Genomic DNA, 27,231 nt, shown 5'->3' with positions numbered 1-27,231 from the left:
CAAAAGATAGGTGAATGTGAAGTCGATTATAAACCTGGCCTAACTGATGTCGTATAATGAATATCTAATTGATCTAACTGTTTTGTAAATGGTCAATGTCTTATTCAAATCCCCAAGGAAAAAAAAAAAACATTTCCGTAAAAAAAAAAAAAAAAAAAAAACATTTCCTTTAGTTATGCGTTTTATTGCTACGAGTGTGTATTGCAGTTCACACGATAATACGAAAAACTACTTATTCAATAATGTTTTAAATTATGTCCAATATGCATACTAAATAGATTTTTTCTATTAAAAAAAAAAGTAAACATTTTTTGTGAGTAAATGTTGTAGTTAGTATGACAGAACTTGCATAACTTAGCAATACAAATGTAAAAAAATTTTTCACTACCGGTATCTTTTCTAGTTTACGAAATTTAAACGGGACAGACGTTGCAAACAAAACTAATAGCGTCTTTTCCCTTTTCGGGGGCCGCTGAAAATTCAAATTTAGAAACATTTTCACTTTTTTTTTTATGGCTGCCGATGTAAGATTAATAATTGTGTTTAAATTACTTTGAAGTACTTTTAAAATTGTTTACACTTTTATTGCGAAGAGCCATGTAGGTGACTTTTACTTTGTTGTAAGGCTAATATAGAGCCTACAATAACATAGTGCGCAATGTTTAATTAGGTCTATATATGTATATATATAGTCTAGTACAGTGATGCCCAAAATACGGCCCGCGGGACAGATCCGGCCCGCGACGTGGTTTCGTCCGGCCCGCCGAAACGTTGGCACAAAGTGTAAAAATCTCCCTTCCAAACAAAACTAAAGGTCGAAAAAATGTCTCTTGACCGACGTTTGGGCCCTTACATTTTTCTCCGATGGATTGGTACCATCATGGGCGTAGCCAGGATTTTTTTTCGGGGAGGGTTTTGGGGGGGGGGTCGACCTCCCCCCCAACCCGCGAAAAAAATTTATATATATATATATGTGTGTGTGTGTGTACATAATTAATCTTTATTACATTCTGACCCTTTCGGAAGACGTTTATTGTAGACTCCCCGCCCTTGATAGCAAGGGGGTCTGGGGGAGTTCGCAGCGCTCCCCCAGCGCGGGGCGAAGCCCCGCCGCCGAGCACTATTTCTGGTATTGAAAGCCAACAAAATGCATATTCTGAGGTATCTACAGTGCATTATCTTGCTATTAAAAAGTTTTATTTCAAAAACCTAATGTGCTATTCTTACTGACTTAGACCCTCTCGCGCCGTTAGGCGCATTTTCCGGCAAGCTGTTTCCGCAACTCTTATTTTGCGTAATTCATTTTGTCGGAAAACATGTCCCGCAAAACCTCATACGACGCTCTGTCACAACCTTACTAAGGATTCGACTCCCAGTTCGGCATATGATTTCTTTGATTTAGACCCGATCTCTATGACTGACTCCAAAAATCTGTCTTAGCCATCTTTGTTGAGACACATTTAATGATTTTAATTTCGGCAGAAGACTATTCACACTTAATTAATGGAGCCCAAGCCACTGGTAGAAATTTGTAACCTTTCTTGACTACGCTCTTGGAATTACATGCCTGTATTTCGCTTTAAATTTTATATGGAAAAGGAAAGTTTTTTCGTCAAATCATCTGTTGAGGGGTTTTAAACTAAAAATCTCTGGGTTTTTTTTTGTTTTGTTTTTAATTCAAAACCCCATTTAGCTACGATCATAGAATTTGGTGACTGTAGTTTGCTTTAAAATAATATCGAAGAGAGAGGTTTTCAACTCTAAACGCTCTGTAGGGGAATTTTAAACTCAAAACCATCTGGAGGGGTTTTAAACTTTAAAGAAAAAGCCATCTGGAGGAGGGGGATTTAAACTCAAAACCCCTTTGGCTAATTTTGTGTAATTTGCTTTTTTTTTTTTATTGAAGAGGTACTTTTTAGCTTCAAACCCCAACTGGAAGGGGGAGGGGGGGTTAAACTCAAAACCCCTTTGGCTACGCTCATAGAATTTTGAGTGTGTTATTTGCTTTTTTTATATTGAAGATGGGGTTATCGTAAATTTTGGATGGGGTTTTAAAATCAAAATCTTCCTCAACTGTGCTGTTGGAATTTGGGGATTGTTGTTTGCATTTTTTTTTTGTTTTGTTTTATAGAAGAGGGGGATTTAACTGCAAAAACCACTGGTAGGGGGTTTAAAATTCAAAACCCCCTGTAGGGGGTTTTAAACTCAAAGCCCCCTGGTAGAGGGATTTGTATCTAAAATCCCCTGATAGGGGTTTTTAAAATCTCAAAACCCCCTGGTAGGGGGATTTAAACTCAAAACCCCCTGGTAGAGGGTTTTTAACTCAAAACTGCCTCGGCTGTTCTGTGGTAAGTGATGATTTAGTATTAAAATCTCACCTATAATAAACAAAATGAAAGCAAAAATCAGTCACTTAATTCCGTCCCCCCCCCCTGCGGGGGGGATTTCATTTCGGGGGGGGGGGGGTTGAACCCCAAGAACCCCCCCCTGGCTACGCCCATGGGTACCATAACCTTTAACATGTGTGTATTTATGAAATGGGATTCTGAATGTACAATCTACCAGGATAAGGGAACATATCTTGACTTTTTTGTTGAACATGGTAATAAGCCAACATATAATAAAACAACAACATGAAATGGCATTAGAAAAAAATATGGCGGCATTCTTAGTTTGAGTCGCAAATAAAAGATTGTTACCTAGAGAATGGAGGATTGATGGGAATATTTACCAAAAAGAGATCACAAAATGAAACGTTGGTAAAGCTACTTACACTGTTTCTCACATTTTAAGAAGGGAAATTAAGCTATTTTTTTGAATCGTAAAAAATATAATTATTAAATCCAAAAGTTTCTACAAAATAGTTTCAGAACAATTTCATTTAGTTTTTGCAACTTTTCGGTCATATGGCCCGCGAGACGAGTAATGGAAATTAAAATGGCCCGCGTGTCGAATTAGGTTGGGCATCACTGGTCTAGTATATTATGTAAATAGTTTATTGGTTCAATAAAACGTCTTTGTTATGCGCGCGATATTATGACCTAGAGCCCCTATTTTCATTTGTATCACTAAGCGCAGAATGTAAAGTGCTCGCAATATTATGAATGGAGTTATGAAACTGTATGACAACACGGCAAAAGTTATTCGCATTTATAGCGAACGAATGTATATTAAAAAATATTGAAAAACAAAATTTGAAGATTGATTTTTATTAAATAATAAAATTAACAGACAATAATTTATATAATCATCTGTAAAAGTAAAAAAATAAAATAAAATAATGTTTGCGAATTATGTTGATAACGTTGCGAGAGTCTCTGCTCTGCGCATGTGTGATTTTCGGTCTTGTCTCTGTAAATAGGGCTATATGACCTAGATCAATGAAATTGTAATACTTTCACAGAGTTAGGCAACTTTTTTTTTTTTTAGGGGGCGGGGGGGTCCTTCAGTTCGTTTTAGGACTTTATATATAAATACTTTACAAGTGTTAATTTTCCCGTTAGTATCTAAGGAACATTTATGCCAGGTTTTATTAAGATTGATCAAACAGCTTTGATTTTATTCGGGGCATATGGGCCTACGTACATACATTATGTTGCTTTCCTCTGCATTATATATTAAATAAAAAACATAACTTTTTTCAATGCTTCTTTTATTTTGTACATGGGATACACCAAAAAAGCTTGATATTTATAGGTTTTCCGCCTTGTATAGAAATCTCTAATAACCAAATATATGAAGGCGAAATTTTTCATTAATTATTAAGCCTACTTATTCCAAATCCTCTGATTAACATACATTTTTTTACACTTCTGTTCACCGGAAACACCAAACACTGAAACAGGCAACTATTTAACCTATCAGAAAACATTGAGATGAAAACAAAACAATAAGTCATTTTATAATTTTCTTTTTCCAAAGGGATTCGACTGCTCCTGAAACAAAGGGGACATTGGGGCCCTTGAAAGAAATGTGTTTGCTGTAAGAATTTTAAACAAATTCGTATATTTATATAATTTATCCCATAGGTATCGTTCACATTGTAATGATTGTTTTCGTTTCATTGTTCTCTATTTTTTTACATATCGGAACTCGAAACATGTGACCTATGATGGCTATTTTATTGTTTTGCTGTTTCATTAGTGATGGGAACTAAACTAAATTTTTTTAGTTAAACTAAAACTAAGTTTGAACTAAAAAAAAGTAATTAAACTTTTAGTTAATCACAAATTGAAAAAAATAGTTAAACTAAACTAAGAAACTTTAGTTAAACTTTTACTAACTATTTTGACCTTTTTTAAGGACGAAACAGCCAAACATGAAAAATATAAACAACAACCAATCTCTTTAGCAAAATGTAATAAACATTTATTTGTGCACATGAAAAAAGATTTAAATGTCTTTATGGGATAGATGTAGATCTTAATAGAGTCACTAGAATTAGACTAGAATGATACTATTATAGAAAGAAATTAGAAGTAATTGTCCAAGTTCTAATATAAGTTACCTTTTTAGAAGTAATGATAAAACTGCATGTTGACTCGCTAACTAACTCTAAATTCTATAATATTCTGGATCTAATATCTTCTACAAACGAAATGATCAGAAATATAATCTGGATCTAGAATTAGATCTAGCTACTAGACCAAGATCAAATAATTAATATTTTAATCTAAAAATAATTTAAGAAATACTAGTTACTACTTACTACTACTACTACTAGATCTAAATAGAGTCTAGTAGATATCTTACTAACTCTAGATCTATCTAGAGATTTTAGATTATTATAATTATGATTATAACATTCAATGGATACCAGCTCACATACAACTAGCAGGAAATGAGAAGGCTGACACACTCGCCAAGAGTGGGAGAACAAACTCACAAGTAAACTCTGCACTCTATCCAGGGGAAATGAAGAAATTAATTGTAGATAAAATAAATGAGAAATGGACGAGCTCCCATCCAAATCACAAGAAAGATGATGCTTACTATAAGCTATCCCGACAAGACCAACGTCTAATCTTTCGACTCAGGACCGGACACAACAGAATGCGACAACACATGTTCCGGAAGCTCAAAATTGGAACCGGTGGGGTCTGCCCATGTGGAGTATCACCAGAAAATGCCGACCACGTCCTCCAGGGCTGCTCTCTCTGCCAGGGGGCCCGTGTGGGACATTGGCCCCAGGTCGCCCCAATGGAAAGAGAACTGTATGGAGAGCTCCCTGATTTGGAAACCACTGCGCAGTTCATCTCATGTATTGGTCTAGTCATATGAACACTCCAACATAACAATGAGAACGATGAAGAAGAAAGATGATTATAACAAGATATGGGTATTTAGATCTATAATATACTATAATATAATATACTGTAGTAGATAATACTAGATCTAATAGATCTAGATAGTAGATATAAGTATAATTATAATAGAAGTAGATGTAGATCTAGTCAAGATTTAGTTAATTTAGTATTAGATCTAGAATAGTGACGACTATTATTAGTAGGCCTATTATAGTCATTAATATTATAGATCTATCATCTTTGCATCTTAGTATAGGCCTAATAAGTAATCTAGAATTTTCTAGATATATCTAGATCTAATCTAGACTCTAATTCTAGAATAGTAGAATCTCTAAACTAATAGATTTAAAATAGATCTATATTATTGACTTATAATTTTATATTTACATTTAGATCTAAGACTAAGACTACTAAGAGTTAGACTCTACTTAAGACTAAAATAATTAAATATAGACTATTATGACTATAGATAGATCTAATAGTAATAGTAGAATAGTATAGTAGTGATAGACTAATACTAATAGACTAGACGTCACTAGACTCTAACTTTAGATCTATCTAGTAAAAAGTTTAAAAATACAAAGAGTCGACATTTCTTTTAGATCTATAGGCCCTGATAGTAAAGCAAAATTCTTTGCCTGCAGCTATACAGGAACACACTGGTGTTTAATAAAAAAAAACAGCAAAATGTAGATCTATAGAAGCAAGGAATTATCAGGATTTATCAAGCAGCGAAACTTGCTAGAAATATAATGAACACGTGTATTTTTTTTAAAAGGCGGGAATAGTGGCCATTATAGGGTAAAGGTCAAAAGGCTTTCTAGTGACCTGTGCACCCTCTAGTTTATTCTCCTCTCTATCATTCATTATATATATATTCTCTGAATTACATATATCTAAATATTTATTGGTATGACCGTATGTATGTTAAAAAAGTTTGTAAAATTTGTAATTAAACTTTTTAGTTTGTAACTAAAAAAAATTAATTAAACTAGGATTTTAACTAAACTATTTTTTTTAAATTAAACTTTGGCCTTAACTAATTTTTTTTAGTTAAACTAAAAGTTAGCAACTTTTTAGTTAACTTTTGCCCATCACTATGTTTCATTTGGGGCTACCATAGGGCATTATGGCTTAATATTCACTTTTCATAGGGCTAGGACCTGGCTCTGCTCTGAATAGTAAAGACTTCCGGAAGATTTGGGAAACATGTACATTTTGGTGCATACCTACATTTTACATATGATAATGATTTGGTTCAATCGCTGATTGATTCAATGAATTCATTGGACTATTTGAGTATTTCTTCGCTGGTGCAATGTTGTCAAGACTCATGACACTCATGTTATGATATAGATCTAGATCTAAGTCTAATGGTAATTTTATTTTAATTGTTTACGACTATACTTGACTATAGCTAATACTACTAATAGATTTATAATCTTATTATGAATTATCTAAATCTAGTCAGTCTAAGTCACTCTAATCTAAGTCTAGTGTAGATTCTAGATCTAGAATCTAAGTAGATATCTAAATAAGTAAGTTAAAAACTTAACACAAAATTTAGAGACACTTCAGTCATGAAGAATAATAAAAAGTAGATAAAAATGTTAAACTAAAGTCTACACCTAAAGTGTAGTAAATTTACAAAACAGAAAAAAAAAACAACAAAACTTTACAAAATACTCAGAAAGACATAGGAGGCAGGGGGGGATAGGGACACATTTCGACATTTGTCATCTTTACTTAAATCATCTTATTAGACTTATTCCTAATGCTAGGGGCAGGGCTGGGATTAATTCATTATATTTATAAGTCATGATAAAGTGCTCCTTCTTCCCTGCCTAGGCCTAGTGCCATCAGTCATCATTAGAATGATTAGAGATTGTAATATCATTTTATAATACTAATAGATATAGTTGATATAGATCTATGGGTTGCCTGAATCAGCTAGGATTAACATGCATGACTAGATTGACATATAAATTATTATTAATATATATATATATATGATTGTGACATGAAAGGTTTAGGACGTAATTATAATCTTCTCTGTTAAAGTAAGGTCTGATCAAATCTATAGAACTGTTTTTAAAGTCACAAGACAAATAATTTAATCATAATGATGTCATAAATTGATGAATTGTGATCCTCTGTAATGAGTAGATCTAGTCTCTTGCTATTTGCTGACGACTGTGCCCTAAAGGCCTGCTCTGAAAATGATCTGCAGAGCATCGTCAGTGACTTCTCAAGAGCAAGCTCAGACTTTGGCCTTACCATCACAACACAAAAAAGACTGAAGTCTTACATTTGCCCGCTCCAGGGAAAGCCTACTTGGATCCAAGCATCAAGATAAATGGGCATGATATAAGCACATTGGACAGATTCACATATCTTGGCAGCACACTCTCCAGAAACGGAAAGATCAATAATGAAATCGACCTGCGTATCGCCAAGGCCAGTGCATCCTATGGCAGACTGTCAAAAAACGTCTGGAACAGACGAGGTATCACCACAAACATAAAGCTAGGGATCTATCGAGCTGTCATCCTCTCTACATTGCTCTATGTCTCCGAAACAAAAGTGGACAGTATACTGAAAATATGCAAAGAAACTGTACCACATCCACATGACATGTCTAAGAAAAATACTGTTATGTCAGATGGCAAGACAAAATACCCAGATATGGCAAGACAAAATACCCAGATACTGAAGTCCTTCGAAGAGCAGGTCTGCAAAGCATCCACACAATCCTGATGTAGTCCTAGCTGTAATGGGCATGACACTCCGCAGAATGGAAGACCGCTGCTTTCCTAAACAACTCTTGTACGGCCAACTAAGCGAAGGAAAGCGCTTGCAAGGTGATCAAAGAAAGCACTTCAGGGACACCCTCAAAGCTTCCCAACCACTTGGGAGACAAAGGCACATGACATAGCATCATGGTGTCACGTTGTGAAAACTGGCGCACAGGTTGCTGGGAAAAGAGATCAACGCTGGCAGAAGAAAAACGCCAGAGAAGAAAAGCAAGGCCAATGACACTAGCTCCAGCTGGAATAACCTGCCTAGTGTGCAGCTAAACATTCTGGGCTCAAATAGGTCTCACCAGCCCCATGAGGAGGCATAAAACCCCAGTGCAAATCCCTCAGCCCCCTGGAAGTCAAAGTGGTCATCATCAAACCACGATGGACGAACTATAAATCTAGATCTGATTATATATCTCGACTCATTAAACTCGTTACAGCCCTTAGTCACTTTAGATATAGAATATATAGAGATATATAAATATATACAGATCTATAGGTTAGGATGTACCTGTGTTTTTTTGTAAAACAATAGGTGGCGGTACTCAGTGATGAATTGCCTAACTTTAACTACTAATAAGTTAATAAACCTTAAAATGCAAGAAAAGTAATAATTTTTTCCCCACATTGAAAAGGGTGCTGGTAAGCTAAAAATTGGAACTAGCAAAATCTGTCCCTTGTGGAGTGTCACCAGAGAGTGCTGACCATGTCCTTAAAAACTGCATTCTTTATCAAGAAGCCTGAACAAGACACTGGCCCCAAAACACCCATTCCTAAGAAAGAGAACTATATGAAGAGATGCCTGATTTGAAAACTGCTGCGCAGTTCATCTTTTATATATTGGTCTAGTCATCTGAATGCTCCAACAAAATAATGAGAGCAAGGAGGAAGAAGTAAAGACAATCTTTAGTTTGTTTTAATAATTAAAAGCTTTACATCTATGCCCATTTAGACCACAGAAAATCAAAGTAAAACTTCTTTATCTTAAAGTTCAGTATTTAAGAACCTTACAAGAGCAGACACCTGAGTAATTTACTCTTTTTTCACAATATGGTCTAAATTTTTGAGTGATCACTTAACCAAAAATGTACAAGATCTCATCCAAAATTTAAAGAAAGACAACTGCCTATTAATTTATTCAGACATGACCACATATATATAATATTTACTCTTTTTATGTATAAACTGGACATAACAGATGGAGATATGTGTTCATGTAGTTGGGAAAATTGGCATTAGTGAAATTTTCCCTTGTGAAGTGCAACTTGAGAATGTTGACCACATCCTTTAAAGCTTCATTCTCCATGGATAGGCCTGAACAAGACACTGGTCCCAAAACACCCCCAGAGAAGAAAAACTATACAGAGATAACTATACACCTATCTGGAATCTACAGGGCAGTTCATCTCAACAACAGAATGCAGACAAAGAAAAAAAAAAGATTAGTCACTCAACTTTAAAATGAGCTTTGATATATGGACATCACACTGTAAGCTTGTAGCGAGTGATTGTCTATAATTATTTATATTTGTGATTAGACCATATTTTATCATATAAACAAGTAAAAAAGTAATTTTTATTGCTTATTTTTTTTTTTTTTTTTTAACAGCTTAACTTGTAGTTTGGCTTAAAAATTAATTCACTGTATACACAAAAAAAAAATCATTCTAAACAAACTCAGTAACAATAGCTATAAAAGACTAGTACAAATAAAGTAGCATCTGGCATATATGCTTCTATAAAAATAGCACTTAAATATTTTTTACTTTTGAAATAAAATGTCACACTTCCAACAGTTTACAATTATTTTGAGATTCTATCTTTTCCTTGAATTAGTGTCCATTCCAACAAAAAGAAAATAGCAAAAAGGGGTTAAGGGAGATAAGAAGAAACTATTTTAGTTTGTAACATCTCCTTTGTTTGGTGAAGAGCATTCCCTTATGCCTATTGTACATTCAAAATAATTTTGTACAAATTCAGTTTACAGAAACATTTAGTTGTTAGCATAATAAGAGTAAAGGAAATTTTGTCTTAAGTCGACCTTATAGTGAAGACTCAAACATGTTAATGTCTTACATTTATATTACACTCTTTCAGTGTGGCATTACTCTCAACATAGCTTTAGAGAGTAGTTTCGATAGCGATGGCAAGTGAGGCATTACTCTCTGCGAGTACAATATTTGTTTCACTGTCTTTATAATGTTAAACTTGTAATTTCTCTCTCTAGTTTTTATTTTCTTTGTTCTGGTTGTAAATCGGATACAGGTCCAAGACTTTTAAAACAAAAAAGGGACAACATAGTATTAATAGTGGTTCTGCTTTTTTTGGTATATATCAAAGGATCAAAAATGTTAAAATAAAAATATTTCTTTCATTAAATTTAAAGTGACATATAGTGTTTAGGTTTGTGATAATTTGTAAATATTTATGGATTAGATAAAGAATCCCAAGGCTCAATCTTTCAGTAAATCGATTTTTCAATAAAATTTTTTTTTATATATTTTGTTTTTCGTACTCAGTTTGAACTTGCTAAAAGAAATATTTATTTTAAATTAACTATTTTTTATTACACTTTTGTAGCCAATTCCTTTTTCTTTACAATAAAATCCAATATTTGTAATAAGATAAAAAAAAAATAGTTATGTTAGTTTAGGTAACTCTACTCCTTTGCCAATTTTTTTTTGCATTTTTTCAATCAAAATAATTTGCACTGAAAGAGTTAACAATGAATGTCATCAGCCTTACCTAAATCATATCAAATTATTTAATCTATTGGTGAAATATTTCCTGCACAACATTACCATAAATATACAAAGTTGTATGAGATAACAGTGGGATTGCAAACTTGATTGAAAACACTGGAGACACAATAATTTTGTTCAATAAGTTCCATACTCTGGTGAGGAGAAGGTTGATGTTTCCTTCGGATCTCTGGACTTGTAGTAGATATTATACAGACCTGTAGATTATACAGATAAGGGGTAATCTTTCTTTCATGATGAGCACCTATAGAGAGAAAAAAAAAGCAATCTTTGATAAAAGGTTACATTGTTAAATATTTTCTCATTTATGTCACTCATCAATGCTATTCTGTTAAAACATTTTATTTCTTTTTATGTTAAAATTTTTATCTTATGGTAATAATAATTATAATAATTTTTATTATCCATAGAAGGAAATTTGTCTTACAATTTGTGCACTACACCAAAAAAAAAACATTATAACTATAGAAAATCAAAACCAGACTCAAAATGTACACATGAAATGTTAATGTTCAGATTGCCATATCAGTCAGTCATATTAAAACTGAAAAATACTGCTGATGTGAGCGTGATAAAACATTGCCAAGGCCTTTTCAGTAAAATTAAATGAGGACATTTTTCTAAGTAATCAAAATCTTTTGCTGCCCTTCTATGCTGATATAATCAGTATTTACATTAAAATTTAATTAGTTGTCTAAGATAGTACCAAGGTAGTTAAAATGTTCTCTTCAGCTACAGAAGCAATATCATTTTCCTATTTTTCCTGAAAAAAATCGATTATCATTTTTTTTTTTTTTTTTTTTTTTACATTTAATATTAAACAAAATAATTTTACTGTAATTTTCAATGAGTTCTGTTTCTCTGAAATACTCATTTATGTCGGAGCTTTCTGAGAGCAGACAAGGAGTGCCTTTATTATCAGACTGAAAATCATATGTACAAAATGGAGATGTCACAGCACCCTGGGTCACCCCTGTGTTAACTATACATACATTTGATATTAGTTTGTTTACCCTAATCCTCTGTGGTCTCTTCACTCAAAAAATTCATTAGCCCATAGTTTAATATTTATATGGAGTAATCTTCAATGCTTTAAAAAAAAAAAATTAACCTATTAGTTAATTAATTACTTTGATACTGAAAAAAGTGGAATAAATGCTACTAATGAGAGATGTGGATGTATACACATGGATTAAATAACCTTATTACATTTTATCAAATTTTTTTTTTCCATTTCCCATTCTCAAAGTTGAAATTTTACATAATTATTCATAGTGGATGACAATATATGAATCAATCCAAAAATTAATCAATAAGTAATAATTAATTAATTTGTTTTATATAGCAGAAAGGGAGCTAAACCCTGCCATTTCCAGATAAATGGCAGTAAATTGTGGTTCTTTCCCTTAAATAAGCTTTGTTTTTGAAAAGCATTCTTTTTCTTTTGGTTGTTATCTTTACACAGAATATATATAAAAACATGTGTGAGGTTGCTAAAGCATAGGCCTAAAGTCCTTACTTAAGCAACAGATATTATAAATGAAAAGCTTGAAAATCAGATGTCAGATTTACTTTATTGATGTTACTCAATGTTATATTTGACCAGTGGCGTTCCTACGGTGGGTGTCACCTGATGTGGTCAGCTTACTCCCACACCCCATTTTTTGTTTGTTTGCATGTTGCGCTGTAATAAATATAGTTTAATTACCTATGTTGTTTGATTGTTCAACAACTATAAAAATTGAGTGTCTATTAAATTTTAAAATTCCGTTGTTTATTACAATTATCTCTAGTTCACTGGGTTTGCGTTGTCATGTGAAACTTTGCACTCATCCTTTCTTTGGACTCAAAGACATTGCCATTAATCTATAGTTGAATTTTGCAACAATGCAACCATAAGTAAATTACACTGCTTTTTTTTTCTTCAGGATTTCAAACTTGAAAACTTAACAAAATTAAAGTTAATGTCTTTAACGTTCTCATTTTCAATAAAAATTCCCCTTTGTGAAAGTGTCCTTTGTTCCTTTGTCTCAAAAAGATTTTAATTTTAAAAATCTTTTGTCACTTTTTTCACGCCATAGATAAGCATATGGTAAAAAAAGAAACAATTTTGAAGGTTTTGTTAAATGATTTAGAGATTATGGTCTTAGTGGCATATGAATCATGCAATGTCAACTTTTATTTTCTTCAAGAATAACTTTTGTCGCTTTTATATTTCCTCTGTCAAGGTATTTCTGTTTGATTGTCGCCTTCTAAAAAAAATGATGATATACACCAATTTTTTAAACTGACATCTACAATACCTCGTTATATGTTAAGCTAAATAATTTTTTGGCTGGATTGCTCCAAATTTATCTGCTACATCAATGAATGTTTCCCGTAAGAGTTGAAGCTCAAAGTTAAAAAATGATCAACGCACATAAGAATGAACCTCTTTTTCTCTTCTTAAATTGTGAGTTCGGCATCTTGTGATTGCTCCCCTGAGATTTTCTTCTTGCTTTTAATATTTTTTTTAACTTCAGAATCACAGAGCCTTTTTTTTATAACACTTTGTGCTAACATATTAAGCTTTTGTTAAAGTAAAGGTTTAATTAGTCACATTGTCAAAAATGTTCATCTTTGGCCCTCTAGTACTTCTCTCTCCCTCCCCCCCCCCCCTTTCCAAAAAAAAAAAGTAAAGTAAAGATAGGTAAAATAAAATATCTTAAGCTGCGCCTCTAGTGGCAATAATTTCAGAACTAAAAAGTATTTCCATTGTATCAAAAAATGCTAGGCAAAAAGCTAATTTCTGAAAAAGAACATAGACCACAAAGTTGTTTGAGTGAAGGTTATACACATGTATTAAATAGCTATTCTGTTGGTTCCTTATAAATTTCCTGTACTCCTCCATGGTTTCAGACATTGAAGCTACATTTTCATATCTTTGAGCTCCACATATAAATTCAAGCTCAACCTTTTCTAGACATTTTAAAATATTAAGTTGATCTCATCAGCTTTTTTAGTCTCCCTTAAAATTGTATAACCTCTGTATCTGATCAGTGTGTGCTATGTCAGGTGTGTTGTCAAACAAAATACAAAGGTGCTTACAGTCATTCTGAGTCTAATATCTTTTTCGTCTGTTAAAACATTTATAAACTTTTTAACATTACAGAGATGTACTTACAACTATGGGTTTTATCTAAATAACTTTTCCATCATCTCATGGAAATTCTTTATTCAATAAAGATTTGTTCTTAATATGGTCACAAAATGTCAAATATTCTGCATTTATAGAAACAATCAAATATTCTCTTTGTTTTTCTTCTTAACATTAATCATAGCAACGGCTTCCTTGTCAGATGTATTTGTAGCCGGATGCTCATGTTTTCTAATTATCCAACTCAGATGAATTCTTCATGTCTTTTAATATTCCAATATCGGACTTAATTTCAACCACACATTAAATTAAATTACAGATTTCTATTTCATTTCAATACAAGTGGTTGAAAATAGTCGCCAACAAAAGAATACAGTTTTTTTTTGCTATTAATTGACTAAATCGTCCCCATTAGGAAGCATGACAACCATTCTTGGCACTAGCCAAGAAGAAAAATCCCCTAAAATATTCAAGCCTATCATTCGACTGATAGATTGTAACATTTCCTTCATCTTGGCTAGAGCTTCTTTTACAGAAAAATGAAATAGCATCATCATCTTCAGAAATCTCAATGGTCACTTATTTACTTTCCAGTTCTACAAAATTTACATTAATTACATGTCAGATTTCAATAATATTTTATGCATGAAAAATGTCGTCCTTTGTTAAAAAATGACTATTTGTTGATCAAAGCAGTGTTCATAAACATACATGCAGCTATTAATTGTAAATAAAATGTTCAGATATTTAGCCACTGTCATACATTTTTTAAATTGCCAGTTATTCACAAAGTGCATTTTTTTACTCGGGTACCACTCCCTAACGGGTGTCACCCTGTGCGGACTGCACCCCCCTTAGTGACGCCACTGGCTCCTGATCATGTCATTAATTTGTACACTGAAACTTTTTGTGCTGGTAGTGCCAGTAGTGAATGGAAAGTAACCAGAACATTGTACAGATTTGTTACTTGATGTTACAATTAAATTGATCTCATGGAGAAAGATGCTAGATTCAAATTGGAATTGATTATAGCACATCTGTTTTACTTCATAGCTATTGCTTATCTTCTGGCATTACATTTATACCATACCTTGGACTGCCTTAGTGAGTAGGAATCTAATAGTTTTAAACTTCTTGATGGTCATTGATAATCTCAAATGAATCTTTCTCTTGATCATGGATCCTCTGAAAAAAAAAAGAACAAAACAAATTGACTTTTAAGATAGGAAAGTAAATCATTTTATCATCAGCAAACTCAATAAAAATATTTATTTTTTTCTGAGCTCCTTTCGCTTACTTGGCTTAAATTGTTAAACTTTTTTGAAAAAAATTTTTCAAAGCTGAATGCTCACAGACTTGTTTTTAGTAATTTTGATGTCTGGGAAAGATATTTAATTTTGGCACAGTCATTTTGGTGCTAGCAGTTCTGACTATAATTTATGAAACACAAATCTTTTGATAATAAATGTTGATTTTTCACAATTCTATTTTATCCCCCATCCTCCAGTGAAAATAAAAAAGTTAATGATTTTGATAATTTCATGAAGGCATATTACAAACTAGAGGCCCGGTGGCTGAGCGGTAAAGCGCTTGGCTTCTGAGCCAGGGGTTAGGGCTCGAATCCTGGTGAAGGCTGGGATCAGGGCCGGTCCTACAGGTTGCGGGGCCCTATGCGAAACGGATTGCGCGGGGCCTAATTTGGGTTGTGATAAGGATAATAAGTGAAAATTAAGATTTTGTATTAGAAAATAAATTCGTCTTTGCATTTTATTCATACTTTACTAAGTACAAAATCACTGTTAAATTAACTTTATGAGCCATCAACAATAGATGGTAGTTTTTCAACAAAAGCTGATAAACATTCAGATCTGTCTTTTAGATTTACTATCGACTTGCAAAATATCGCTTTTTTTTTTTTTTTTAAGAGGTCGAGATAGACTTTGATCTAGATTTGTATGCCAGTGACTATTGAAGTAAATTAAGTATTTGAACTTCTTGTTTTTGTTAAAATTCGCCTTATTATTACATTTTTTATTAAATGAAAACTGACAATGCCATTTATTTTAATCATGAGTAGGATTGGCGTTTTCCATATTGAATGACACATCGAAATGACAATTTTGTCTGTTTTAAGATTTGCATGAGTTTTCAGAAGATTTTTATAATATCTGGACATTTTCATGACTTTTTCTTATATTCAAGGAACCCTTTAATAACAAGTTAAAATGGTTTAATTTAATAATTTACACCTAGAATTTGCATCGCGTGGGGCCTATGAAAGTGCGAGGCCCACTGCAACCTATGCCTAAGACCGGCCCTGGCTGGGATCTTTAATTTTGGTATTTTTGGGGGCCTAGCTCTAATGGATACCTGACATTAGTTGGGGAAAAGTAAAGACGGTTGGTCGTTGTGCTGGCCACATGACACCCTCGTTAACCATATGCCACAGAATCAGATGACCTTTACATCATCTGCCCTATAGACCACAAGGTCTGAATGGGAAACTTTACTTTTACTTTTTTATATTACAAACTATGAATGGCTGTGTGGTAAGTGCTCAGGACATATTTTCTAAATGGTGTTGGAAGTTAACATTCTTCAGTTCTGAGGGAACATCTGAAACATTTAAAACATACTAAGAATGAAAGGTCAGATTCCAATCTTGAGACCATTCTTCCTCCACCACCATAAATTATATGTGAGGTTGCGAAATGCACATTCATCAGTTGTCTTTTTTCTAGTTGGAAGTACTTTGAATTTTTAGAAATTCTTTAAAAATACATGAAGCAAATTGAAAGGCATCATTCATTCATTCATTTAAACTCATTGTCAGAGATGGTTTATTTATTATTAGTTTTGGGGAATGACTTTTAAAAATTGAAATATACTTAAAAATGGTAGTTCACTTTATCTCTGTAAAATGTTGTGGAGAGTTCAGTAACCTTTTCATCTATTGGTTCAAATGTGAAAGACAACAATTATATATTGGCAACAACCCTTCAACAATCCAAATAGAAATGCAGTCCAGAGAATCTAGGAGCACATGAGACAAGCTATTAAAGCACAGTGCAGGACAGGCCACTGTCCCACTGGTTCATATTAAACAGTTCTAGCCAAACTTTAACTCACAGTGCTTTTGCTTTTTGACTGCCCCAGACTTCTGATTTCCATATAGGCAGGTTTGGTGACATGTGCATTATACTAAAATGGAGCTGGCTAGGACACAACTTGCAAAAAACAGCTATCAGATTTGCAAGGCAATACAGGCACTCCAGAGGGAAAGAAGAAAGTGTGCAGGTCTAAAAAAAAACTGGAGGAGGTCTGTCATCAGCGAGGCTGAGGATACTTCAATGACATGGTAGCAGACAAAGAAAGCCTTTAGCTCTCCTGGGGGCACACAAGATTAAGTCAAGCTCGGTAAAAGCTGCAAAAAATGTACTAAAAAAAAAATTTATAAAATTTGTTTCTACAAACCATTAGAGCTTATGACTTGAGATATACTTTTCATTTTCATTATTTTGAGTACCTTGGATGGTTGGTCTTTTTGTTGGAGCTGAATTGTAAAGAGAAAATATGTTACTTTTAAAATGTTTGGGAATTGTAGTGTAAACATTTTATATATAGCGAATATTTTTTTTTACATGTTCATTTTTTTCAATGGAATTTTACTGTTCTTATGCTTTTTGTTGGAAGTTAAAGTAATCTTAAATGCTAAGTATAAAATTTTCTCTAGTAGTGTAACTTTAAATCAAACAATCCACTTTTAAAAAATTGCTTTTAAAAAGGCAGCTTGAAAACCTTCTTCCAGATACCTCTTCCCCACCCCCCAAAACTGGTCCTCAAAAGTAATAGGATAGTATGATAATAGCTCTAAATGGAAACAGTCATAATTTAAATATTTCCAATCAAAATTATTATTACTGTTGATCTAGATCTACTAAAAATAAATCACAATTGATTCAAAATAATCCTGGCACAAATTAAGCTTTGTTTTAAAAAACTGTTGGCAACACTGTTGTTGTTAATAGGTTCTGATTGTAGCTTGCTCATTATATAAAATGCAACTGCAGATTTACAGCAATATAACAACCCAAGGCCTACCCCTCCAAAAGCTAAAAAAATATACACATAAAAATATTTTTTTCGAAGAGAAGGAAAACGAGATTAAATTTACAAGTACTCTCTTTTTTTTTACTTCTGAAATATGGCATGTATGAAATAAGTATTATTAACTGGATTTTTATTAAAGCTTTCGAAAAAAAAAGTAGGCTACCGATACTCCTAAAAAATCCTGCCATGGTGCCTCAACTTACTTAAATCTGGCCCTGAGCTTAAAACCCCTAAAACATTGCAACACTCATTTGAACTGAGCCCTTGTGGCCAGACTTCATGACTACTTTGATAAATCTGCGCCCTTGTGGCTGGACCTCGTGACCACTGAGTCCCATCATTTATTTAATTGTGAAACAACTGAAATAATTGTCATGCTCTAAAGGGATTTAAATAAAACTAGACCAAGACCCCCATTTTTTTAATTGTGAAAAAAACAAGTTTAAGTTGTCTGAGGCAACTGTACTGGACTGAAAATTGAGCTGAGAACTTCTATAATAATTAAAACATTAGAGTTATATAATTAGCCTCTAAACTTGTTTTAAAAAAAGTTCCCCTTTCAGACCTTGCGATCGATAGAACAGATGATGTTCAGGTCATCTGTTTCTTTGGCCAATGGTTAATGAGCATGGTATCATGTGGCCCGCACAACGAACAACCGTCTTTACTTTCCACAATTAGAGTTGGGTGGACTCAGGGGTACCCCAAAAAATCCTGAAATTCAAAATCCAAGTCTTCACCAAGATTCGAACTCAGGACTGTAGGTTCGGAAGCGAAGCGCTTAACCACTTAGCCACAGCACCCCTTGAAACTTGATAAGTAAATAATAATAATAAATAAGTAGTAGGTTTTCTATTTGGTGGGAAGGACTGTATCTAGTTCTCAGTATTTTTTTTGTTAACCAACCACAGCTTGTCTTTATTCACCTTTGGCTAGAGGAATTAGTCTGATTTGTTTTACTCACAGTTGTTGAGATGGTCAATCTTGGCAGTACTTCAGATACACATTTTTAATTGGTTAGGGTTGTGAAGCTATTTCATTCCTGTGCTGACATTTAGTATTTGTGTGGATCTTTCCTGGAAGACTTGATTTCAGTTCTCTCCCTGTCAATTAATAAATAATATGTTAGCTTTTTGAAGTAAAAGATTCATTGTACATTTCCCCTTGTAAATTTAACTAGCTTTTAACACCCAAGACCCTGTTCAATAGTGTATGGTCATTTCAAACTATTGTAGTAAAGAAACAGTTCTCAATTCAGTTTGTATTTGAACATACTTAATGATATTAGACTATGATATCATCTCTTTTAAATTGCAGACATTTATTCAAAAAAAAGGAGAATTACTTCTACTCTGTCCATGTGTTTATGTAGTCCAGCCTGTTAATTAGAGACTGAAACTTGGCTAAGTCATAAGTTTTCCTGGCCGATTTAAAGGCAACCTGGGGCATGCTCTAATGGCACTAAGGAAGGAGGAGCACTTTTAGGAATCTGTCCTAGCAAATGGAATAAAAAAAAATGTCTTTATCTTTGTGTCTTAGCATTTTATTAGTTTTTTTGTAGTTGTAAAATAAGGCTTAACGTTTTATTTGTTCCTATACTTAATAGTCTTCTGCCTTGAAGTGTATCTCAGTGTTATCTTTCTTGTCTTCTTCTAGGAAGATTAGAACTGTAACGTTACTGTTCTAGGCTGTACATTTTATATCAACTAACATTTTTGATAGACTTTTAAGATATCCTGAAAGCCAAAATTTTTTTTGTAAAGCTCCACCGCATAACCACTTAACAAATTCTTCTTTTGTCCTTCCCATTTCTTTAAGGATCTAGATGTCACTGATTAAAATTGTTTTGATGGCCAAGAGTGTTTATGTTTGCTATGTGGAGCCAATATGGCTGGATATGAGTCATCATACAACAGTGAGTACAGTTTTTTACTTTTTGTTTTCAAATGAGTACTTCAAACGTGCACTTGGAGATTCAATAGAAACGGGAAAGAGAAGCTAGTTATTAATGTGCACCCTTAAAAAAATATCCAAATGTAATAATATTAGAAGAAAATTTCACAAATAGATCTACCGATTTTTTTCCACTTATAAATGGACATCATTTTATAATAGGAACGAAAACTGAATATAAATGAAAAGAAATCAATTTTACCAATTATTATAAATATTTATTTGTTTTTGAATAATAAATTAAAGCAGCATAAAACTAGCTAGGCCAATCAATTCATTTAATCTAATTTTGCAAGTAAAAAAAAAAAGGTTTTCGTTAAAAAAAAAAAGGTTATCAACCCTGGTCACTTGGTCCTTTAGAAACTAAACATTCAATACATTGTTGTCATATGTTATATGTAATCATTATCATCTTTCCTATTTCCTCATGTGGAACATAGGGCTTCAGTAAAAACAGCCAATTTCCACGAATTCTTGCTAGTTTTTTAATGATTCCCCTGCCCTTTCCTGTCCTCTCGGCTTCATCTAGTACACTGTTATGTGTAATGCACTAGTCCAAAGTCCATATTAAATATATTGTTACTGTTATGATTGTAGCCTACATGGACCTAGAGAATAACCAACTAAAAAAGGCATTATGGAAATAAATACAATTGTCTATATAAGTGTTATTTTACAAGTGCCTTTTGATTAGCTTAGCGTGCAGCTTTCATTGGCGTGACTTTGTTCGTTGCTCAGCAGTGAGTCGGTTCATTGTTCATTGAAGAGTTGTTTTTTTTTTTGACAATGATCTCGTATTGCTCTAACAAAATTGTAATTTGTTTGATTGGTCTAACAGCCTAAGTGTTTTCAAATGATTCATCCACCAACCACTTGCCCGCTGATAAATTAAGTATGTGAACAGCAGTTTTCTTGAGTAAATAGGCGCTCTATCGTACATGATGTCCTCATAGTCTGTTAGGGCAAATGGTTTTAGTTTAATTGAAACCCCTTCATTTCAGTAGTCTCAAAATGTACTAAATGGAGACCTGGACCACAAGAGCATAAAGTATGGGTGTGGCCATTAGTGTCGAAATGTTTATTATTGTACATCGCCCGCCACCCTATGTGTCATATGCCTTTCACATATATGTATATAAACAGAAGACTTACAGGACTCTACATGCTAATGTCAACCAAGTTCCGCTTGAGCTCTACTGTTACAATACATTATTCATGATTATTTACAACTTGACTAAACCTTTAGACCAATCCTACTTACTTACTACGAACACGGTCCAAACATGTATCAGCGACAAACACAAAACCATTAAAGCAGGAAACTTGTACATGGTACGGCCTTTTGAGACAAGTACAAAGTGATATCCGTCTATTTTGCTGTTTTTAAAAATTTTGTTGTTGTTTTTAATCTGACTAAAACTACATTTCATTGTTGCATATCAGCGTGAAAACGAAAATTACTTTCATAGCTCATCGCTTCGTTATATCCTTATTAGAATTATTTTTCTCACCAAGTCTGCTGACTATAAGATATACGAACCAAAGGTTCTTGTTGTCATGGCTGTTGCGAAACATTCCAAGTGGATCTTTTTTGATACGAGATTTATAATTACACTGCACGCACCAGGCCTACATTCTTCGGTCGACTTGATATATCGACTACTTAACGTGTTGACTGTCATGACAGCTGTTGTGGTACAATAGAGTTTCATTGCCCAGTCTTGAAGTTTCTAGACTTCATAGTAATGCAACGTTACTGTCCGAATCTGTGTTGAAGTATTGTTGGTGGTAGGCATAGACTGGATATGCTAACATAGAGTCAAGGTGGTCGAGATAGATTTCTGGCCTGCTTTTAGTTGTCATAACATTCGCCTGCTCGATACTGTGATGAAGTATTGTTGGTGGTAGGCATAGACTGGATATGATAACATAGAGTCAAGGTGGTCGAGATAGATTTCTGGCCTGCTTTTAGTTGTCATAACATTCGCCTGCTCGATACTGTGATGAAGTATTGTTGGTGGTAGGCATAGACTGGATATGATAACATAGAGTCATAGACGATCTGTTCACAAGGTGGTCGAGATAGATTTCTGGCCTGCTTTTAGTTGTCATAACATTCACCTGCTCGATACTGTGACACGCATGAGTACTTTCCTTTCCTCAGGTCTATTGATGTTCGATTCTCACGTGACTTGTGTGAGGGTACAAAAAGATCGAACACATATTACGAAACAAATGTACTCACTACACATTCCATTTGAAGAATTAAATGCCCGGGCCTGTTATGGTGTGAGTTACGTTGTTGTAGACATGCTCGCTAGCACGCAATTGCGATAACGTTTAAGAGGCTAGCTACAGCAGACCACAGCTGTCTACAACAGGTCACCGGCTCACCAAATGGGGGTTGAGCGATTACCGAGGGTGTGCTCCCGACGTGCACATTCAATTAAACAAGCTTTCCATCAAAGCCACCTCACAGATGTATGCTTAAGTAGGCTCTACTACATCTAATACAGACTCAACACCTGTGCTCTCTACAGGGAATATCCCTTGCATTGTGATAGCAACATCTATGTAATCGGTTTGTTGATTACTTTAATGCGATTGGAAATGTTCTAATTATAACTAGCTAAAGACTTACGTGGTCAATTTTTAACTACTCTTTTTTTTTTTCCATTTGAAATCTGCAATTTTTGGTAAGAAAGAAAGAAAGAAATACACTGTTCATCACATAATGTACTGTTTGTAAGAGTCAGTTTTATTATATGTGTCTTCTAACTCCTGCCATTCTCTGCCATCTTATCAATTCTTCAAGATGTTTGTCATACTCTGGCATGTATTCGTTCCCATTGGGATTATAGAATACTAAATACTAACTCTGTATTCATGTCTGATATACTTCAACAGTCGTCACAATCTGCCCTTGATTGTCCTCAACCCTCGTCACACTCTGTCCCTGATAGTCCTCAACTCTTGTCACAATCTTTCCCTGATAGTCCTCAACTCTCGGCATAATCTGTCCCTGATAGTCTTCAACTCTCGTCACACTTTGTCCTTGATAGTCCTTAACTCTCGGCACAATCTGTCCCTGATAGTCCTCAACTCTTGTCACAATCTGTCCCTGATAGTCATCAACTCTTGGCACAATCTGTCCCTGATAGTCTTCAATTCTCGTCACACTTTGTCCTTGATAGTCCTCAACTGGCGCCACACTTTGTCCAAAATATACCTATTGTTAAGTCGCCCAGGCAAATGATTTATTTTTGTGACAATTTGTTTTCTATACTTTGAATTCACTAAGCTGAAATGTAACACTAGGAACTTGGGACATCAATATTAAATTCAGAAACCACGTGACCGTCCGTTAATAAAAGAATTCTGCATTTTGATCTTTAATCATTTCGTTATATTGTCCAAGTCTGAGATATTTTTATAGCATGAATGGAACTTCAAATCAACATTGAACTAGACAATATTTAACTAGTCGAAGATTGTACACAAGTTAACTGTATCTAGAGCAATACTAGAACTATCACACTAACTACACAAGCAATATATGAACTTGCTACAACTAACATTTAGCGTTCTTTATCCGCAGTTATAAACCATGCATTTGAAAAGATAAGTTCACAATGAGTTTTAATACAGTTTTGATTGTCAAAAAGTTATAGTACCTTCTCCAGCAGAGAGGCTAAAGCACTCCATGCTACCTTTATAAAGACAAGAGGCCATAGCACTCCATGCTACCTTTATAAAGACAAGAGGCTATAGCACTCCATGCTACTTTATAAAGACAAGAGGCTATATCACTCCATGCTACCTTTATAAAGACAAGAGGCTATAGCACTCCATGCTACCTTTATAAAGACTAGAGGCTATAGCACTCCATGCTACCTTTATAAAGACAAGAGGCTATAGCACTCCATGCTACCTTTGTAAAGACTAGAGGCCATAGCACTCCATGCTACTTTATAAAGACAAGAGGCTATATCACTTCATGCTACCTTTGTAAAGACAAGAGGCTATATCACTCCATGCTACCTTTATAAAGACAAGAGGCTATAGCACCCCATGCTACCTTTATAAAGACAAGAGGCTATAGCACTCCATGCTACCTTTGTAAAGACAAGAGGCTATAGCACCCCATGCTACCTTTATAAAGACAAGAGGCTATAGCACTCCATGCTACCTTTATAAAGACAAGGGGCTCTTGTCCAGCAAAGAGGCTATAGACCCCCATGCTACCTTTATAAAGACAAGGGGCTCTTGTCCAGCAAAGAGGCTGTAGAACCCCATGCTACCTTTATAAAGACAAGGGGCTCTTGTCCAGCAAAGAGGCTGTAGAACCCCATGCTACCTTTATAAAGACAAGGGCTCTTGTCCAGCAAAGAGGCTATAGAACCCCATGCTACCTTTATAAAGACAAGAGGCTATAGCACTCCATGCTACCTTTGTAAAGACAAGAGGCTATAGCACCCCATTCTACCTTTATAAAGACAAGAGGCTCGTGTCCACCAGAAAGACTATAGAACCCTATGCTACCCGTGTAAAGCGATGAGGCTCTTGTCCATCAGAGAGGCTATAGCACCCGATGAGGCTTGTTACGAATGCACTACACTCACATCGAGGGTGTCGTGAAACTGATCTACATTTCACCGGTGATGAAAGTGACTTTCTGTCAGGTGACATCTCACACTTGATGAAGGCCGCGTCCTGTGATCCCTGTGCCTAACTAACATGGTGACATCTCACACTTGATGAAGGCCGCGCCCTATGATCCCTGTGCCTAACTAACAAGGTGACATCTCACACTTGATGAACGCCGCGCCCTGTGATCCCTGTGCCTAACTAACATGGTGACATCTCACACTTGATGAACGCCGCGCCCTGTGATCCCTGTGCCTAACTAACATGGTGACATCTCACACTTGATGAACGCCGCGCCCTGTGATCCCTGTGCCTAACTAACAAGGTGACATCTCACACTTGATGAACGCCGCGCCCTGTGATCCCTGTGCCTAACATGGTGACATCTCACACTTGATGAAGGCCGCGCCCTGTGATCCCTGTGCCTAACTAACAAGGTGACATCTCACACTTGATGAAGGCCGCGCCCTGTGATCCCTGTGCCTAACTAACAAGGTGACATCTCACACTTAATGAACGCCGCGCCCTGTGATCCCTGTGCCTAACATTGGTCACTAATGTACAACACCGATGCTGTGGCGGTGACGGAACTCTTTGATAGCCTCGGACTCTGTAGGCAGACTGTTATGATGAATTCACTATAACATGGGGCTGGGTTTATTTACTTGACGCATTTGATGTCAAGGGTTTTTACTATACCGCCACAGGTCTGACCAATAATAGAGCAATCTATTTATTGAAATCAATTCTACCATTTGAGCACCGTAGATCGCCACCATTTGAGCACCGTAGATCGCCACTTTATACATAATAGTAAGAATTACAAGTACAACAAGGATATGGTTTGAAATAATTTTTTTTTCCAATTTTTGTAAATACTTGTCTGAATACTACTTACATATTAAACATAAATAAACAGCAGCACCAGGGACCAAGTTTTTCTTCTTCTTAGCAGAGTCACGAACTTCTTAAGGTTAATTCCACTTTCTACTGTTTTGATTGTCTTTATGCTAGCATAAGTTCTTACCCCCCCCCCCTCTTCCACACTTTTGTATTTCCGGTCTCTAGCTTGCAGATACAACGTAACTTGGGCGTCGTAAGTTGATATGTCCTGAAGGCGCTTCTCTTAAGCTGCCTCGTTTTCAAAGCGTCTACTACTTGACGGGCATCAGATTACAGTGTCTGTAGTACGAGCTTTCCTAGATGTCTCTTCCCCCTCTTGTATCTTTTTTTGACTATCTCCCAACTTTAAGATATTCCTTCCTCTCGTCTGTTCATTTTCCTGCCTGCCTATTCTCTCTCTCTCTCCTTCCTCTTTTCTCTTTTCCATTATATCTCTCTTGTGGTTGATATTTTTCTGATAACTGTCAGAGAACATGTCACAATGTAATATATGTAATGTATTTATGTTGTCCACTTGTCATTAGGAGAGATACACAATCAGATAGAGCCATTGTTCTTCTAATACATGCCTAACGGTTGTCTGTGTCGGCTCTATTGAAGATGTTGGTGAATGGATGCTGCGAGGTGGGAGAGGGGCTAGCTAGGGCTTGTGACCTTTGACCACTGGGGTGGTAATTTGCATACGGGCGAAATGACAATGGAAGAAGAATGTTTTTTTTTTGGACATTCCGATGGTCTAGAGGTTCAGTTCGCTTAGTGCATTATCGCTAGGCGGTGTTGTCGTTTCCAGGGTCACTGGTTCGAGCCTTGGTCGGCGCTGTCCCTTATTTTCGTATCATTTAATTCACTACTTTCTCTCTTAAAAACTTTGTCCCTGGTGCTGCTATTCATGTATGTTTAATATATGTATATGTATCACATTTGTTTCAGCACCTCGCTTAAATAATAAATAGTTCGGCAGTCAGTTGTTTAGAATTCATGACTCTTGCTAAGAATCAGTAGTGCGCAGTCATAATTTGAAAGTACAATGTTTATTACGATGGTGAATAAATGACCACTCTGTAGGCTTACAGTACCTTACAAACTAAATCAACTAGCAGACCTCTATTACTCCAATTTATAATTTTAATACAACAAAACAGAACATACCAAAAATAATGATAAAATTTAAACTATAGTTTGCTGTGAAAAGATTATCAAGTTTAATGTCATCATTCAAACTTTTTACGGTTATCTTTCCTTATCCAACGCTTTATAGCTTTTAAACCACCCCTCTTTGTCAACTACTCTGAATTAGTGTTGTGAATCCATACTTTAATAATACAAAGCCTGTTATAATTGCGATTGCTCCAATTTATATTTTTAATACAGCATAGTAAAACGTGCCAAATAGTTAGTCATATAAAAAAAAAAAGTTCTTTATGAAAAGATCATCCAGTTTTATATATTTAAACAAACAAATTGATTGAGTTATCTCCCCTAATCCCACTCGGTTCATCAGTTAGATGACAGAGATAAAAGTCAGTGCCAAAGCTATTACAATAACAAAACCACATTTGCCTGTCAAGTGTCTTTTGAGTTGTTAAGCAAAAAAAAAATTACTTGCCTTCATT

The 27,231-nt window shown here is 34.7% G+C and overlaps 2 long non-coding RNA genes across 6 annotated transcripts in view; one reads left to right on the top strand and one right to left on the bottom strand.

Moving 5' to 3' along the window:
• Positions 1–27,231, top strand: part of LOC106074255 (uncharacterized) — a 72,299-nt gene that overhangs the window by 35,176 nt on the left and 9,892 nt on the right. Inside the window, exon 3 of one of the 2 annotated variants that reach the window (XR_008775282.1) lies at positions 19,934–20,030. This is a non-coding gene — a long non-coding RNA (uncharacterized LOC106074255). Of the gene's footprint in view, positions 1–19,933; positions 20,834–27,231 lie in introns of those variants that run through there. The other variant, XR_008775281.1, reaches the window with a different exon arrangement.
• LOC129923332 (uncharacterized) lies at positions 9,760–25,690 on the bottom strand. 4 transcript variants are annotated; one of them, XR_008775278.1, is made up of 5 exons: positions 25,614–25,690; positions 19,080–19,218; positions 17,480–17,558; positions 15,096–15,190; positions 9,760–11,113 (listed from the first exon to the last, which is right to left on the bottom strand). It is a non-coding gene; the product is annotated as an uncharacterized LOC129923332 (long non-coding RNA). The 4 variants fall into 4 exon arrangements; XR_008775279.1 differs by lacking the exon at positions 25,614–25,690 and adding an exon at positions 22,314–22,524; XR_008775276.1 differs by lacking the exon at positions 25,614–25,690 and adding an exon at positions 21,330–22,523.

This window comes from Biomphalaria glabrata, chromosome 16 (assembly GCF_947242115.1).
Source record: "Biomphalaria glabrata chromosome 16, xgBioGlab47.1, whole genome shotgun sequence".
In the NCBI taxonomy this organism is placed as follows: domain Eukaryota; kingdom Metazoa; phylum Mollusca; class Gastropoda; family Planorbidae; genus Biomphalaria; species Biomphalaria glabrata.
Note: the sequence above shows the minus strand (reverse complement) of the source record. Positions and strands in the feature narration are given on the sequence as shown.